General features: G+C 41.9%; 1 protein-coding gene across 3 annotated transcripts in view; it reads right to left on the reverse strand.

Moving 5' to 3' along the window:
- The window catches only part of RSG7 (Regulator of G-protein signaling 7), a 240943-nt gene extending 223647 nt beyond the window's left edge, over positions 1 to 17296 (reverse strand). For 2 of the 3 annotated variants that reach the window (XM_071598765.1, XM_071598763.1), the window contains exon 1: positions 15682 to 16076. The gene's annotated coding sequence lies outside the window, so the exon portion shown is untranslated. Of the gene's footprint in view, positions 1 to 15681; positions 16077 to 17250 lie in introns of those variants that run through there. The other variant, XM_071598764.1, reaches the window with a different exon arrangement.
- Between the last annotated feature and the right edge of the window lie 224 nt (positions 17297 to 17520).

Here is a 17520-nt window from a genome sequence, read left to right on the forward strand (position 1 = left end):
CCTCGCCCTCTCAAGAAGGAGACACCCAAGGAGTTTCAGTTCGCGCTGCGCGGGAGGGAGGGAGGGAGGAGGGAACGGGAGTGCTCCTTCCTCCCCGACAAGCACCGCCCCCAATCCCCCCCATTCCCCCCATCCCACTTCTCCCTCCCTACAGAGATGCAAATACGGCCCAGGAAGGGTTTTTCGGCCGAAGGGTCTCGGTGGGAGGGTGAGGGAGAAAGTTTGGGAGGAGGAGGATTGGAGAATCTGGAATGAAGAGGGAGGGAGATGGGGAACGAAACGGCGGCTGGAGCCGTTCCACACGGAGGGCGCAGGGAACCCGAAAAATTTAGCAATCCAACGATCCCTCCTGGAGCGGTCAGAGCGTGGGATGCAGGGCAAGGGGAGGATGACAAATGGTGATATGGAGAGGAGGACAGAGGGCATGAATGCGAAGGGAAAGGAGAGAGAGGATGAAAGTAAGAGGAGATGGGGCGAGAGGAAGACGGGTGACGGAGAAGGAAAATGAGAGAAAGGGAGCTGGGAAGAAGAGGATGGAAGCGAATGGGGTCGATGGGGATAAGTGGGAATGAGAGAGAGAGAAGGTCAGGGAGGCGTGAGAGGACTATAGAGTAACATGAAAGAGTTGGGCTGGTGAGGGAGTGGCATAAGGTGAGGAGGGAGAGAGGACATGGATGAGTCGCAAAAATAGGACAAGAGGAATGGCTAGAGAGAAAAATTGGAGAAAAGGGAGGGAAAGGGGAGAGAGAGATAAAGTGAGTGAGTGTGAGAGAGATAGAAGCGGAGACCGCGTAAATGAGAAGGAGAGAAAGCTATAAAGATGGAGAAAAAGGAAATGAAAAGTGGGTTTGTTGAGAGAGAGAGAGAAAGCTAGGAAGTAGGATTCGGAAGAGAGAGAAAATCGGAGAGGGATAAAACGTGGAGAAATAGAGAGAGGGAGAGAGAATAAAGAGGTGGATGGAAGGAGCTATTCAGATAAAAGAAAGAGAAATTGTCGGAGGAAGAGAGATGGAAGGAGGAAGGGTGAGAAGGGGAGAGAGAGAGAGAGCGGGGGGTTGACGTGGGGTCCTCCTAAACTTCCCACAGCGAGAGGTGGAGGGGGCGGCGTTTGAGGAATCGCCGCTTGGCATGGCTTGCGTGACTACCGGCGTCGCCCGGCCGTCCTCTCACTGCGTTTCGATCGCTATCCAGCCCCCCCCCCCCACCCATCCCCCCTCCCCCGCCTCCCCCGCACTCTCGCCCTTAAGAGTCCCGGCGCGGCGCTCTCCCGCCTCCAACCTCCCACTCCCCACCTCCTCGCCACGGTGTTCCCTCCCCACTCGTACATTTCCCAAAAAGCCATCTTCCCTCCCCGCCCTGATTCCTGCATCTTCCTCCACGGTTCTCCCCTTTCCTGGGGACCCTGGGCCGGCATTCCCGCCCGCGGCGCACCGTGTGTTTTGTTTAAATGCACCTCGTTTTTCAGTGGCGCCGTCAAATCAACGGATGCCCGGGTGTCCTGCACGGGTCCAGGGCTTGTGTGTCTCGCGGTCGAAATAAAAACCTGCCAACCGTGGGGATTCGATTGCGATCAAATCGTTGTCATCGTTTAGAATTACTTTCGTTTTGTCGAGGGACGGACACTTAACAAGAGCCGTGAAGAGAGGGGGAAGCAACGAAGCTATGAAAATGTTTAATTACAGAAGAATGATGAAGGACTTGTAGAATTTTTAATCACAAATGAAGATGTCTAGCAAAGTTCAAGGTAGGGAAGAGGCATTTTGAAAGCTCTACAAAGAAAAAGAGAGGATATCTCATTAGTCTAGACCAGGGGAAAATGTTCTCCGCGAGCGATTATGTCAATGGAGGGAATGGAAAGAACTGAGAAAATACAGGGATTAAATGTATCACGCAGATAATGGGAGGAGGGCACCGTGCGGAATAACAGAGATATAAAGAGACAAGCCGAGAAAAGAACCAGAATGGAGACCGTCAATATACGAATTTTCTTATCTTTATTCGTAATAATGATTTAAAAGCTAGATTTACAGTAACAAGTTCTCAAGGAAACCATTCTTGGAAAAGTATTTCATTGCATCAAGCACAAATATCTGTATAATTTCAATTTATATCTAATTTTCAGCGATGCGTTCTAACGTTGTGTATGGAAGATAGTCAAACCCGAAAAGAGCTAGGTATAAAAATAATGACATTCAACCTTTCCGTTGGTGGTGTGGCGTCGACGTGATGGAAGGGAGTTTGAGTGATCGCTTTGCCTCCATTTTTACATTGGTAGGGGGGGGGGCAGACTTCTCCAAGAACGGTTATTTGGGGCAGATAGATCGCAGGGTGCAAGTTACATAAAAGAGTGTACCTAGTGTTTAGCCTTTAGTGAGGTGCTTACAAAGGCGTATGCTTACAGTCACGTTTTCATTTGAAATTAAGGATGACCCGTGATAAACTCTTTTAAGGACCACCTCAATAAATACTTAATCTCATAAAAATAAATGGCACCAGCATTGTGTGTAACAATTAACTCCATTAGTTTAAATAAATTGAAATGGCACTTCATTTAATTATAGGCCTGATATGAGTGGCTCTGACCTTGAAACCCTTCCTTTCAATTTAAGCGCTTCGCGTCTTTAGATAAAATTTATTAAGTGCACAGCGGAGGAAACTCTTACTGATGATATTGACGTCACCTTATGCCAGGCCAATTCCTTGAATATTTTTATGTGATAGTGAATATTCCACAAAAATTATTTAAGTACTGAGTTTTCAGTCACTATCGGATAAAGTATGTAATGACAAATAATAAATTATAAACATATTTTCTCGAGGGAATTCATGTAGGCTTGTCATCATGTAAATTACCTATGAATACTCACTATGGTCACTCTTTGACCATTATTGATATTCATCATTCAACGTACAACATAACTTATTAAATTTTATTTCTAACGATGTATATTGAACCGGCTATTTTTTCGACAGTTATATTAACATCAAGGAGATGATTTTGGCTTTGTGACTCTTACATTTGGTCGAAACCGAGGAACTCACAACATCAGAGAGGGGTTATAGAAGCAGTAGTGACAATAGGAAAGGGGAGATAGAGAAAAAGGAGACGGTAAGTTATGACAATGCGTATTAGAGTACACCTTGAGGATTAAGATAAAGCAGTGGAAGTGAAGAGTACCAACAATAAGGGTAGTGGAATGGTTCCAACTGAAGGAAAAACACACACATTATGATATCTGGGAGTAGCCACGAGAGTACGAGTACATGAATACTTGCATGAAAGAGGGAGAATGGGTCTGGATTAGTTTTTCATTATAAAAACTGCTAAAAATCGGACAATTTGTAATACAGTTTATTTTTCCACGAATTTATAATCACGGTATGTATCGAAATAAGAGATTTAATTAAAATCAACAAAAACAAGAGATTTGACCACCTCCCCCGCACAAAATTTGAGACAAAATGTTTAAAGGATTACAAATAATTTTTTAGTTCCCATTCAAAAAATCAAATTACTCGCGGAAAAATTCATCCGAAAGGTGCATCATTCATAGACGCTCAACCATCGTCAGATGAATGCGTGGCCCCTTCCGTCCTCCATCCATTCATCCTGAGATCTATCTTCAGATGAATCTCAGCCTTCCTCTCAACCCAATCCCTATCCAAATCCCCAGACATGAGCCCTTGGAAGGTGGGGTACGTGCAGGCTACACGTACGGATGTAGGTGCGGCTGTCTGTCTGTCCCAATAAATGGCCCCTCCTTCCTTCCCTCTATCTCCTCTCTCGAACCTCCTGCAGCTCCAAAGCGAGTCGCCGGGGCGTGATCCCTGGACGAATCACTTGGCCGTGGGTGGCTCTGAATGTGTTCCCATCGAAGCACAAATCATCGCCCGGCAGATTCGAAAAGTTTCTCTTTCGCCTTCTTCTCACCCTTTCCCCCCCCCCCCCTCTCTCTCTCTTCCGACTGCACTTCGGCGATAACGGATGAGACAATTTCCCTACGATCGTGAGCGAAAATAGTGACTGTAGAAATTTTCCCCGAGTCGAAGGAGATGAGGGAAAGCAAATTGCGCTCTTCATGCAAAAAATTGACCGAGACTGCAGATAGGAAAACTCTCCAGGGTCGCATTAAGGACTTGACGATCTCTGCGCTTCGGATAAATTAACAAATGCTCATTGTCAAATTTCGCACTCCATGGCCTTTGGCTCGAGAAACATATCAGAGATTCCGTAGTCACGCATATGACGATAATGGCAGCCATTTCCCTGAATACCATCTTCTACACCATGTCCTGCTCCTTCCGAGGCAAATGCAATAGTCTACCTTGAGGTTCGGTAAAAAATATCTACGAGAACGAAGTCACCACACTCGATGAAAAACAGTCAACATAAATGAAAGATATATTCAAAACTTCACCTATACGGAGTTTACCATGATTAAGCCGGAGAACTTACAACGTCCAACTGCTACGAATTCATAATTGAGTATTATTTTTGATTATGAACTTCATTAAATATGTAATTTTTTCATTGAATTTTAACAAATTAGGACGAGTAAATGCATAGAGTACTAAAATAGCTGGTTAATCTTTGGTAAAACCCAACTTCCGACGTAAATATAATCTATTTGACCACTAATTGCATTCTCATAATTCAATTAAATGAGGTGAATCCTTTAAAACTGTGGAACGCTCTTCAGGAGAACTTCGAAATTTGAATTAGTATGCCCGTTTTAATAGTCAAATTTAGGTTTTCTATTGATAGACGAAATGCTGACCTAATTAATTTAGCATGTTCTGGAATTAAGGATATAATAATTATAAGGATAATTCAAATAATTTACTTTATATATTAATGTATCTTATTGTTTCATTGTCATCTAGTTTGTACTAAACTACATCTTATTGCCTATTCAATGCATGAGCTGCAAGTAACGGGCTTTTTGTTTTCGTGTACACACTATTAGAACTTCTCGGCAATTAATTTACGCTTTTATTTCTTTGTTGAAATGTTTTAGATCCGATCCAGACTACTGACTCGATATTTACAGTACTTTATGACAATTTCAATATGATATTATACATATGTTTTCTCATTTTCTCATCGAATCCAAAAATTGTCTTAAATTTTCCCGACCATGTCTGGATTTTGTTAATATTGGACCTGTCCCACAGAATAAAAACTGCATTAATGCCTTGATAAAGGTCTAGTGGCTCAGCAACTAATTAACTTTCCTAACACATATTTCGTGCTAAAAACAACTCATCTAAGACACATTAATCAAAAATAATGAGCACGTGGGGTCCCCACGTGACCACGGCCATTTTTCAAAGGGATATCAAAGGATTCAAAGGGTTATCGGTTATTTTTCAAAGGGGTATCGGTTTTCAAAGGGATATCGGTTGATGCTGGAAGCTGGATGCGCGCTGGATCCAGCCAGATCGGAATATTCACCCAGCATCAAGATCGGGAACATAACTTAAGTGATTTGCCGTGTGTGTGTGGACTCCCCCGAACTTTAAGTGCATAAGTGCAACCTTAAGTGCATAAGAGCACAAGCGAAGTAGCTAATGATTAAGGGAAAACTTTGATACTTTAAGGAGGTAGTTTTATGAACAAGCAAGCAATACATGGACATATTCGAGGGTAGCACTTAGGAATAAAAAATGGGCCATTGAATTTATATCAATTTATTATTATTATGCGGCAATCTACCGATTTAGTAGGTTTTGGTTGGACACAGACTGGATAGCGAGACATATTTGCCTCCACAAACGAAACACACTGGCATTACAATAAACCCCTCTTTACATACTTCCATCCTCCCTCTATTCCGTTCAACAGTCTTATCCTCTTCCTACACCTTACCTAACGTCTTATATCTGCAACATTCAATCAAGATATCCCCCATTCTCTTTCCTGCCTCTTTTGGATTCCTCCCTACAATCCTCTTTTCTTCACCGCCATGCTTAGTACTTAATTTGTTTCCCTTATTGTAAATTTCATCTTTTCCATCCTGCTCCACACCCACATCTCTAAAAAAATCCAAATTTGCGCCTATCACCATGTTTCATTGATCATATTTCTGTGACCATCCACTCCTCTTTGTGAAAGCTTCTTTACCTTATCCAATTCTTCTTCTTATATCCTTACTACTGTAACCATCTTGGTCCAAGACAATTCCAATCTGCGTAAACTGCTTCACGTCCTCTAGTTTTTGCCCATATATTTTAACGTTTAACTTGACTCTCCTATATTTCAAATACTTCATAACCTTTTTTTTATTCACATTGATTTTCATCCTATATATACGACACTGAATATCTTATGCTCTCACAAATAATTGGAACCCCTTGTAACACTGGGTAACTAAAACTCCATCATCCGCAAACCTAATTAATTTTATTAATTCCCCGCTAACTTTCATTCCTATTTGCAGTTTGCCTTTTGCCATTTCCTCCGCGCACACGTTACATTACTTAGTTATTTGCCGTTAAATAATACTGAAATTTTAGATAAGAGAGACAATCAATGATTTCACCAATGAAAAAAATGAATGGAAGGGTAGAGTCACTTTTGAATCTCGTTCTCTAGGCAAATGTAGAATATAAAATTATTGGAGAAAATAGGAAAGGAGTGTTCAGAAAGGCTAAGAGGAAAAAGGTCACGTGTGGCCGTATACGTCAATGTAGAACCAGATGGATCGATTGTGCGCTGAATGAATACAATAGACTTTTTTGGAGCAGAACGGATTTGAAGGGCCCACGAAGAAGCCTTGACGGGATAAATACAGTGATATAATTAAGAGAGATGTATGACGGGTGAGCAGCAAGCGCTAAAAGAGAATTGCCATTGGATAGGTAAGAATGCAGGGCGGCAGCACATCACTCTTCAGATTCCTTATGCCTTCAGAAATCTTTTCACGAAGAGCACTGGAGAGAATAAGATCATCCGCTCTATTGCCGAGTACTCGTTCACATCCGCCGAGGCGTTGGGAGTAATTTCAAGAGCACTGGAGGGAAAACTAGCTTCGTCCAGTAGAGTGAAAAATAACTCGCTTTCAAAGCGATAAACTATTCCATATGGATATCAATTTTCACGTTCAAAGGTAAATATTCACTTCTGATGAGTAAAAATTAACCATACGATTTAGAAACTAGAGTATTAATTTTTAAGAGACAAAATGCGGAGTGTGCCAATTATTTCTAAGACACTCTATCATAGGAGTATTTGAGACGGCTTCAATTGCGCTCCAGTGATGGTGTAAGATATTTAAAAGTGAAATAAAACAATTTACTTCATGTGTTAATTTTTATTTTCACAGAGAAGTATGTATTTACTATACAGCTCCTCATCATTTCAAATTGCGCACGTATGCCAAATGATAAATTACATTTTAATGTCTCAAAACGCGTTTCAATTATTGACTTCGAATAAAAACAGCATCACTAATAGGACTATTGAATTTTAAGATAGTTAATCATGATTGAAATCTGGGCTTTCAGTGACGTAGTAACGAAAGGCTGTATTGCGGACGACTGGTGAAACAGGCATATGCAGGGTATCTCCCAAAAATAAATAGAATGATTTTTTGCCACCAATGCAGATGGCTGAAGTGGGGTTATTTGTGATGGGAAAGGTAATGGGAGATCTTGGGAAAGCAACGCGACCCACGCTAGTAAACTGTGGGCATTTACACTGTGCGGATTACTGCTAGACTGGACCCCTGCTCGACGGTCACTTCACGAATCCACGATACCACTTTCCATAGGGCAATAATATGAGATACAATTGTGCATTAAGCTTGGAAAATTGGGTTCGGAGACTATAAACAGGGTTAACTATGCTTATAGAGATAGAGTTATGTCCCAGTGATGGTTTTCTGCAGGCACAGAATGTTCTGGGAGGGTAACGAGGAGGTTGATGACTTCGTGAAACTATGAAGAATACCCTGGGCATCCATCAAAAACATAATGTGATGAAAATGTGCAAAACGTGAGATACATACTCACTTCTGATTAACCCCCCAGTGTCAGGATGTTAGCAGAAGAGTGCAATATTCAGGCAATTCAGTGCATTGCATTCTTACAGAAGATTTAGCCATGAGAAAGATGTACCAAGGTGGTCTCCAAAGTGCTGTCAGAAGACTGCTTATGTGACAATTTTGCCTTGAACTTCTTGGACCACGGTGAAAGTGACCCGAATTTTTAAGAGGAGGTGGTTACTGGTGACGAGAAACGGGTCTTCGAGTAAGACCCAAGTACAACCCCTTTGGTTACCATTTTGTACCACTAGATTATATCAAAGAGGTCGTGACGAGGTGCCTGAACGAGGTTCCTGTTGATGCCTTACATGAAATATACCACAACTGGCGGAGACACTTGCATTGGTGTGTCGATACATAAGGGTGCCGTTATGAAGACTTTTAGCAATTTTGACTTACATCTGCAATAATGTTTTCCCATTTTTATTCTTCTCATTTTGGGAAAGACTAGAATGAGTCCGAACGCGGGCTCGTAAAGAGAAAACAATTTGCGCAGAGTCGCTGGTGCTCTCCTTCCAGAGTTCAGGCAGCTTCAATGATCAATTCTCAAAACCCACGAAAAGAAAAAATTCAATAAAACATGTAAACATGTAAATTTAGACCTATGGTTCATTCTAATAAACTATTCATTAAATATACAAATACTCCAATATTTTATCTGTGATATATGACATATTTCCATAGGTCCTCCGTGACAAATTCTTTTAGGTCGAAGATATATGGAATTAAAAATAATTTCTACTGTATTCAGCTAAACGCTCGACCAATACATTTAAAGCTTAAGGACCGATTTATTTATATTCTAAATTGACTCTCAATGTATGAAAGAATAATTATCACTTTACGCTGCCGGCAGGATTTGGTGCGAATTTCTTCTTGACTATTAATACTACTAGAGCCTAATTTGCTTTAATGTTCAAATATTCTTTTTCATTTTGACCTTCCAAATTTGTGTCTTATTTAACTTGTCTAATTATGTGTCTGTGAATAATTATGTATCAGATGGTCGTCCATCTTACACGTTTATTCCCTTCTCCTAGTTCAAGTTCGGCAGCGTAACAGGCGATAAATAGTTTATTAGCATTGATAAAATTTTATTGATTTCCACAAAATTAATTTATTTTACAAAATATGAATAAAAAATAAATTTTAATCGCACCTATTGCTGACGGAATACTCGGAAACCAAATGTTGTGAAATGAATAATTTTTCCCATGGAATGGAAAGAGTTCTTTGGCACTAACGGATAAAAGTCATTATTTTAAACAAAGCGTCGGTTGAGCCAGAACATTAAATCCAAAATCAATAGTTGGATGTCCGAATTAATTAATTTCTGCGATGCCAAGAAGATTTTCCAGCAAGCGTGAAAAAAAAACATTGCCTTTGGTGAAAACTTTATTTTTTAGAGCGTTGCAGGTATAATAAAGACCACAAAAGGAGCTGATTCACGTGAAATGGAAATGATTAAACATAATGAGACAACCACGGGGCCAAAATGTCTAAATAATGCGCACCTTAATCGTTAACGTAAATCTTCCAAACGCCACACTGTTCTGGTCGCCTTCGCTCGAAAACTGCCCCTCCACCAGAAATAGAAAAGGCACACACATACAGGCGGCGCACGTAGGCGCTATACATTTCCCTCGCTCCCCTCCACTATGGAGATGCAATCATTTTCCATCTAAAGGAATCTATCATTCTCATCTTCAGATGCAGCTTTTCTATTTCTCCAGAGAAATTTTTCCAAGTTTTAGTAAAATTTCTCTTGTGTCTCTGCGGACAGAGATTTAAATCCCCCATTAAATAATTTCCCATCGATCTTCCAAATCCCAACTAATGGCCGAAAGAATTGAGATGAAGCAGAGGAAAAGATTAGCTAAATACTATAGTTTACGGCTCAGAAACGAGGGAGATCAGAAAGAAAGTAGGATAAATGTCATTAAACTTTTGAAATTTGACTGTAGCGAAAAATTAAAAGCATTACATAAATTTTAAATGTGAAAAATAAATTTTTAGAGAGAATAAATGAAAGAGGTTTTATGAGAGCCGAGAGAGAGAGAGGAAATAAAACTGGATTGCGCACATTTTCAGAGAGGAAAAACTGAAAAAAGAATGATAAAAGGAAACGTTGGGGCAGAGAGATATAGAGAGGAAGAAGAAGTTACATTGATGACGGATCTAATGATGGTGAGGGATTTCAACGAGTTAACGGAAGGGACAGAAGAACGATCAACATGGAGTGAGTGAAGATGAATCCTGTCCTGGTGTCAGCTTCAACTCTGACCGTGACGAACGGAAATAATTACTCCCATTGAGTTTATTTCGATCAAGACGGAAAAAAACAAAAAATGTCCACGTGAGGTTGACATAAATGATATGAATATCGTAGAGTAAGCGCGGTAAAGAAATAACAATAATGGTTGAGAAAAAGAGGAATATGTCGGATGGGTGAAAAGCGGAGGGGAAAGAAATGCGCTCATCACTCATGACTTCTGTCAAAATTGGAAAATATTAACTTTCCATGTATAATTAAAAGGAAAGGATTACGGTTCTCTTTATCCCCCCGACTCCCTTTCAAAATAATCTCCAAGAGGCATAAAGATGCAATCCCAACAACATCGGAATGGAACGCAGGGGCAACAAAGATGTAATTTCGTTCAAAATTTTCCTCTCACACACGTAACTCACTCTACAAGGATTCACTTCATCTAGATCGTAGTTTAATTTCCCAGGATTTGTAATAAGAAATTAACACAATAACGAGGGTGCCCGAAAATCGGTTTACGAACAAGAGAATGCTTGGGAAATAGCAATAACCCGACCCTCAACTTTCACCCGACGACCACTTTGGCCACGAGGTGATGGTGCCTCGGAAGGCTGAGGCAGATGTGGCTAGCAGGAATGCGCGCCTCCCCTTCATTTTGATAGGAGCATCTTGGTGGCTGCCACATCTGTTTCTTAGTATTAGGCAGGCCATAGAGGGGAGCGTAGAGTTTTTATGTGTGCCCAAAACACAGCAAGGGTACCAAGTCCCATAGATGTAGCGTGCGAGCTGATGATTCTACCACGCCAAAAGCTTGAGCCGATTTACGACCGTGCATTCCACATAAATAATGTGACAGAGCTTAAAATGGAAGTAACTTTATCGGGAGCTTGGGAAAAAATGCTCGGGAAGTAATATACTACTGATCCGGATCGGTCAATAAACATATGAGAAAAATATCTTCACGGCGAACGCGTTTAACATTCAAGGTCAAACTGCAACACACAACACGTTATTCAAGAAGTGTCTATGCAGCTCAGAAGGAAGCTCGTGTTTCCCCTGTTCAAATTAGTGATCGTTGAGGTACTCGTACTTATATCAACCGGAAATATTTCACAAAAAGTACAATAAACCTTCATGGAATTTCAGCAAAAAAACGATGAAAAATTCAAATTTTATTCACACAAAAAACTGTTTCATTTATGAAAAATGTTGGGATATTTCTCAGATTTTAAACAATATTTGTCATAACGTTAAAACACATAGCGCCATACAAATCAATTCTTCCAATATAATTCAGTCTCTTAGTTACAAGCAGAATAAAGCCTTAGAAAATTAAGGGCAAATCAAAAGAAAAGGCTGCTAGCTGATGGATAACTATTGTACAATGCGAACTAAGTTACTAAATATCCAAGAATCGTCCAGCGATATAGATGAGAGGGCAAGGGTGGACTGATTTCAAACACATTTGTATGACTCAATTCCATCCACCTTTGACAAATTCCAAGAAACTGCGGGAGATACCACAACAGTAACTTTTAACGGAGTCATCCGCTAATATGTATTTCAATGCAACAATTTCAAAGTGTAAAAAGCATTCACCTTGACCGGGATTCGAACCGGGATCCCTCGATGTCCGGCCTAGTGCTTTAGCTAATTAAGTTATCAAGGCGTCCTCTTGATATTCGTCCTCAAAATTTCAGAATTGAAGACGACACTACGATAGCTTAACTGGCCAAAGCAATCGGCCTGACATCGAGGGATCCGGGTTCGAATCCCAGGCAAGGTGAATGATTTTTTACACTTAGAAATTGTTGCATTGAAGTCCCATCCACCAGTCCGTGGTCGCTTCCATTGAATTTATAAGGAATGGAAAATTATATTATTGGAGAAGTCAAGGAACATTTTATGGAAGGTGAAATGTTATATATAATGTGTGTGGTAACTAATGAAAACTGTGTGTTAACACCAAGAGGCACCAAGTGAGTGAGGAATGATACTAACAAGTATGTCAGCGGGCATACGAGGAGCTATTACGGCACGCCATTGAGGAAAATGCGACAAACAATTACGCAGCATCATCAAAGGTAAACTTTATTAGCATCGGGATTCTAGCTGAACAAACATTGAGATAAAACACTATAATGGGCAGGAAAAATGTGAATTTAACGGCATGACATTGAATTTTTTGGTACTCACGTCCAATACTTGCCTAATTTATTACAAACGCTCACTATCACCAAATCATATGATGATTGACAAAACACAAACTCTAAATAACAGCACAAACTTTGTATTACCGTTACGTATGGCTTCTGTTAGATACAAATAAATGACTAAAATGAAAATATTCTTAGAACCATTTTCATGAATTGTAACGACATTACTCATTGCTTATTATTAAAATAATGGAAAATAGTTTGTAGATTTTAAAGATTAAATCAAAGAAAAAAGCAATAGTAATGAGTAATAATCCATAAAAACAAGCAACTGCAACACCAACACATAATTTTGTATTTGTATATGATATGCATGTAAATACAAGGAAAAATTAAGTGTTTGATATCATAAAACAAGATATGAATTCCAAAAAACCAATGAACACTTAGGGGGTGAAAGAACTGTAGGATCTGAGTTGTGGCGATTACATATTGTAAATGTTGAATCAAAAATGCTGGCTTTAGAGATAAGTTGCATGTGCGTACAAACATTAAGAACTGAACCTTGGATTTAATGTGGTTTTTCTTTGGGGATGAGGGAAACGAATACAGAAACTATTCATAACAAAAAGAGAGACCGTAAAACCTCGATCGCGGACATTTCAGCGATGACCTTAACACAACATAAGTCTCCAGTGTTTCGACTTCATGTCCTCAAAGGAATGCCTTTTCACCTATCCCGGACACGAGCTCACGAGATAAAACAAAATAGTTCCAATTAAAGTTCACTTGTACGCTATGGAAACCTCAAACCGGGTGGATAATTGGTTTGCGGTTTTCTTGCATTTTTAGCGATTAATGAACTACCAGAAATTAAAATAAACCTTGGACTACAGTCGTTCTCCGTATCTTTCAGTACAGCGAGGGTTAGGACCACGAGAATTTCACCTTCTAGACTGAAATTAAATACGAGTACATACTGTGGCTAGCATTCACCGAAATACGCAATAACTTTCTTCGCCGCTTTTCACTTTAACTCAATATGAAGCTGCAAGCTTTTTTTAAATATGAGCACCGCCACATTCTCTCACTACTGCAAAAACGAGCGATGGCGATATTCCAATCATATGTTTCCTCGTCCTCTAGAACGACCACAAACCACAAAAGGTTATACCATAAATCGAAAGCTAAGGGTTACGAGTGACACGAGAATTCAGTCATTTCCTCGCAAAGTGCTCTTCAGACCTTATCCTTTGACACTAGAACGAGGATGAAACAAGAGCAAGATGACAGAAAAAATACGTGCACAGTCCTAACACTTGAGAGCGAGAAAGACAGAGGAAAAGGCACTTGAAAGAGGGAAGCCTTATAAGCGCAAACAAAGAGTAGTGAGCGCTCTAAAACCACGACGGCAACGCCACCGTTATGTAAATAAACTACCGCACGGCCGGGCCTAGGGATAGGAATCCAGGGTCACTCTCTCTCCTCTCTCTCTCCTCCTGCTCCTTCGAGGGATACGAATTTGGATCCCTTCTCTTGCACCCTACACCACATAACACCCTTATAACTCGTCCCGAGCCACCTAGTGTTTGGCGAACCTCTCTCTCTCTTTATCTCCCTCCCTACACCCAACCCTCCTCCCCCATCCCTCCCTCCGCTTTTACGGCCGCACAACCTCTCATTGATTAGACGAAAGAGAGTGAGGGAAGGAGAGAAAGAGAGAGAAATGAGAAAAGGGAGGTGGCGAGTAAGAAAGAGAGAGAGTGAGTGGATGGGGCAACGAGAGAAGATAGGTGGGAGTATGACTAAGTGAGTGATGGAAGACGAAATGGAAGCCTCAAGTCCCTCCTCAATCAATGTGCTGCCCTCCCCAACCCCCTCGCGCATCAATCCGTTCCTCTTTGAGCCATCAACCGATCCCCTCCCTTCCGTAAAACTCATCTCTTCACCCCTCCTTTTACCATCCCCGATTCCCCAAGACCGAACCACCCACCCTACGCACATCCTTCATCAACCACTCAAAAGGGGAGGGGAAGGTTATGCCTTACGAGAGAAGAGGAGAATTTTGGGAGAGGAGGGTCACACGGGAGAGGCGAGGGAAAGGAGCGGACGAGGGTACTGGGGTGAAAAAGAAGTCGTGAGGGAGGGATGGTTGAGTGGGGTTCTCCGCGTGAAACTGGTCCGAGAAGAGCGGGATGCTTGGGGTAGCCTGGCAGGCAGCGAGCCAGCCAGACCTACGATGGGACGACCGTTGCCATAGAGCACACGGTTAGGCCAGGAACACACACATGCGCGCTCCCCACTTTCCCCAAAACTCTCTCTTTCACCCCTTCTTATGCAGTGGGGAAACGAGAGCATTTCATCGGAGGGCAACGTGCTCGCCAGCCAACTCAAAGATCACGACTGGGATTCCCATCCGTGACGATTGGAAGCTCGTTTGATTGTTTTCTCTCTCAGAGCGAGTGGATGATGGCCTCGGACATGTCAGCTCAAATTAAAAAAAAAACATATTGCTACATCAATAACATTCCACTCTTGAAGGCTCGTTTCGCTCTCTCGTTCCTTTAATTCGCGCACGAAAGAGAACTCACTGGTGGCTGACTCCTTATCTCCAATAACAAAATTTGATGCGAGGTAGCAAGAGATCCCGAAACGGGAGCACTCTTTTTTCTATCTCCCTCAGCATTTTCATCACCCTTTCCTCTTTTTTCCTATCCTTGTCGTCCAGCTTGAAACCATCGCGGGGCTTGACACTCACTGACTCGAGCGGAGCACACGAAGAACGATCCCAGGGTCGAGGGTTACAGACGGGGGATCCGTCAGTAGGGAACACACACACACGTGCCCAAGTACGTCAAGTACATACGAACGCGCTACGTGGGAGATCCATAATCAATCCCCCTCTAAACAAGCATAAGGGAGAAACCAGCGAAGGATGCCCTCACTGTACCTCCCATCACTCCATGCTTCAGACGCGGGAAGGCGAGGGGATACGCGAGCAAAGTAGAGGTGGGGGTCAAAGAGGGATGCACAGCTGCGGGAGGGGGAGGGGAGCTCTAAAAAAGAGTGGGGGAGGAGGGAGAAGGACGTTTGATGAGAGGGGATGGGGAGTGTGTGATGAAAATGCGAGGGAGCAGGGGGGAAGGGACTAGGGAATTGAGAGGCGGGGATGAGAATTTTTATTCAATAATGAAAAAAATTGAGCGGGACTTACCTTAAAACGATGTCCGAGAGACGCCGACTTTCCCGGCGCATTTAGGAGGATCTACCGCAAGCACGACAAAGTTGCCGCCTGTGACGTCCCTGGAAATTTCTTGGGGACCACTGGGCCGCACTCCGATGACCTGTCCCGGCCGGTTACTCCCACGTACCGCCTTGGAAGGCGGCAGTGCCCCGTTCTGCCCCCGGGGCCAAGGAAGAAGACGACGAGGGCTCTCGGTGGCACGTACGGGGCATAACGCCCCCTGTCGGTCGAGGCGCCCCCACCACGGAGCAGCAGGGCAGGCACGGCTGAGGGTAAAAAACGTTACGATCCGAATCCACCCCGGCTGAAACCCCTCCTGTCGCCCGCCAGCCTCCCGCCACCTCGGCCCTCTCGCCGCAAAGCACCCGACTCCCCTTATTCCAGTCGATCCCCCGCACACCCCACTCTCCCACCCTCCGGCCAGCACCAAAACCCTCCTCCAACGACCCCTTCCCTAAACTAGAGCCTCGTCGTCATACTATTTCCTTGCGCGTGCGATCAATCCCTGTGAACGTCCTCAGCGCTACCTTCCGGATGTTAGCCCAACTACAGATCCTGCCGTGGGCCGACGACCATAATGTTTAGATTTTGTCAAAAATCAAGGACTTCGTAATGGCAGAAAAATTAGAAACATGTCTACACTATGAACAGGATCCTCAAACGATAAGAACATCACGCACTCATTTAGCTTGCCCAGCATTAGGATTGACTCGTGTTATTTGTTGTTGCAGTTCCAACAGGCGGCTTCGTATTTCGCATCGCCAATCTTCTTTCGGCGGGAAGTTATATGATGTCATGTATGTGAGAGTGTAAACAAACGTTAGGCGTCAGATTTAATTATTGAGGTAAGAAAAACTTACCATTTTTGTCGGAAATATCATTCGTCCACCACTGTTTACTAATTTCAATAAAAACTGTCTGCTGTCCGCTAAGAGGTAATGACGTCACTATGAAAATTATATTATTACCAAGGCTTTTACAAAAGTGAAAATATTATTGACAGCTTTCGGATCCTACCCAGTTTAAATTTAAACATTTACAAGAAATTGAATATTTTCCGTAATTGTTTACATTGTCTTCAAAGGTTTAAATGATTGAAAGATTTTTCCCTTCAACATTATTTGAATTAAGAAATTTTCATAACCTACTTAAACAAAAGACGACAGTTACATAATTAATATTTCTCTGTTAATGACAGTAGTTTGACGCGAATGAGCGAACTTCGTACTCACAGGATGAGGTTCCGCAGTTCTGTTAAAATTAAATAATAAGTAATGAATATATATGGACAACATTGTCTCGACTATGCCATTTCTCGGATATGTGAAAAAATTGCCTTAATGTAAGGAAATATTTTAGAACGACTACGACTGGCGTTAACCAATAGAATAAATCAAAAGTTAAGAGTCTAATATGTGCCATTTGGATTTATTGTATGAGTCCATACAATGATACACCCATTACTACAATCTCTTTATTTGCCTTATTCGTAATAGTTTCTAATTTTGGATCACTACTTAAAGATATTAATCCCCTTACTTATTTTATGCGAGGAAATAAATTTGCTTTGTAAAGCCCACAACTTCCATAAGAAGAGCTTCTCGCCCGCGTGCGTAATAACGTGCCTTAGAGACGACCGCTAACCCTCAGCGCAACCGTAAGCAAGCGGTCTCAGCAGGTAGGAAGCGTAAACCGATGTTGGGGTGTTTACATTTTTGGAAATAAGGAAAATAAGGGAAAATAATAATCTCTAAAAGATTTTTATCTACCTAGTTATTTATAAAATGTTATCTATTGTTAGGAATAGTA

The sequence above is a fragment of the Hetaerina americana genome, unplaced genomic scaffold (assembly GCF_022747635.1).
Source record: "Hetaerina americana unplaced genomic scaffold, ioHetAmer1.1.p SCAF_10, whole genome shotgun sequence".
NCBI lineage: Eukaryota > Metazoa > Arthropoda > Insecta > Odonata > Calopterygidae > Hetaerina > Hetaerina americana.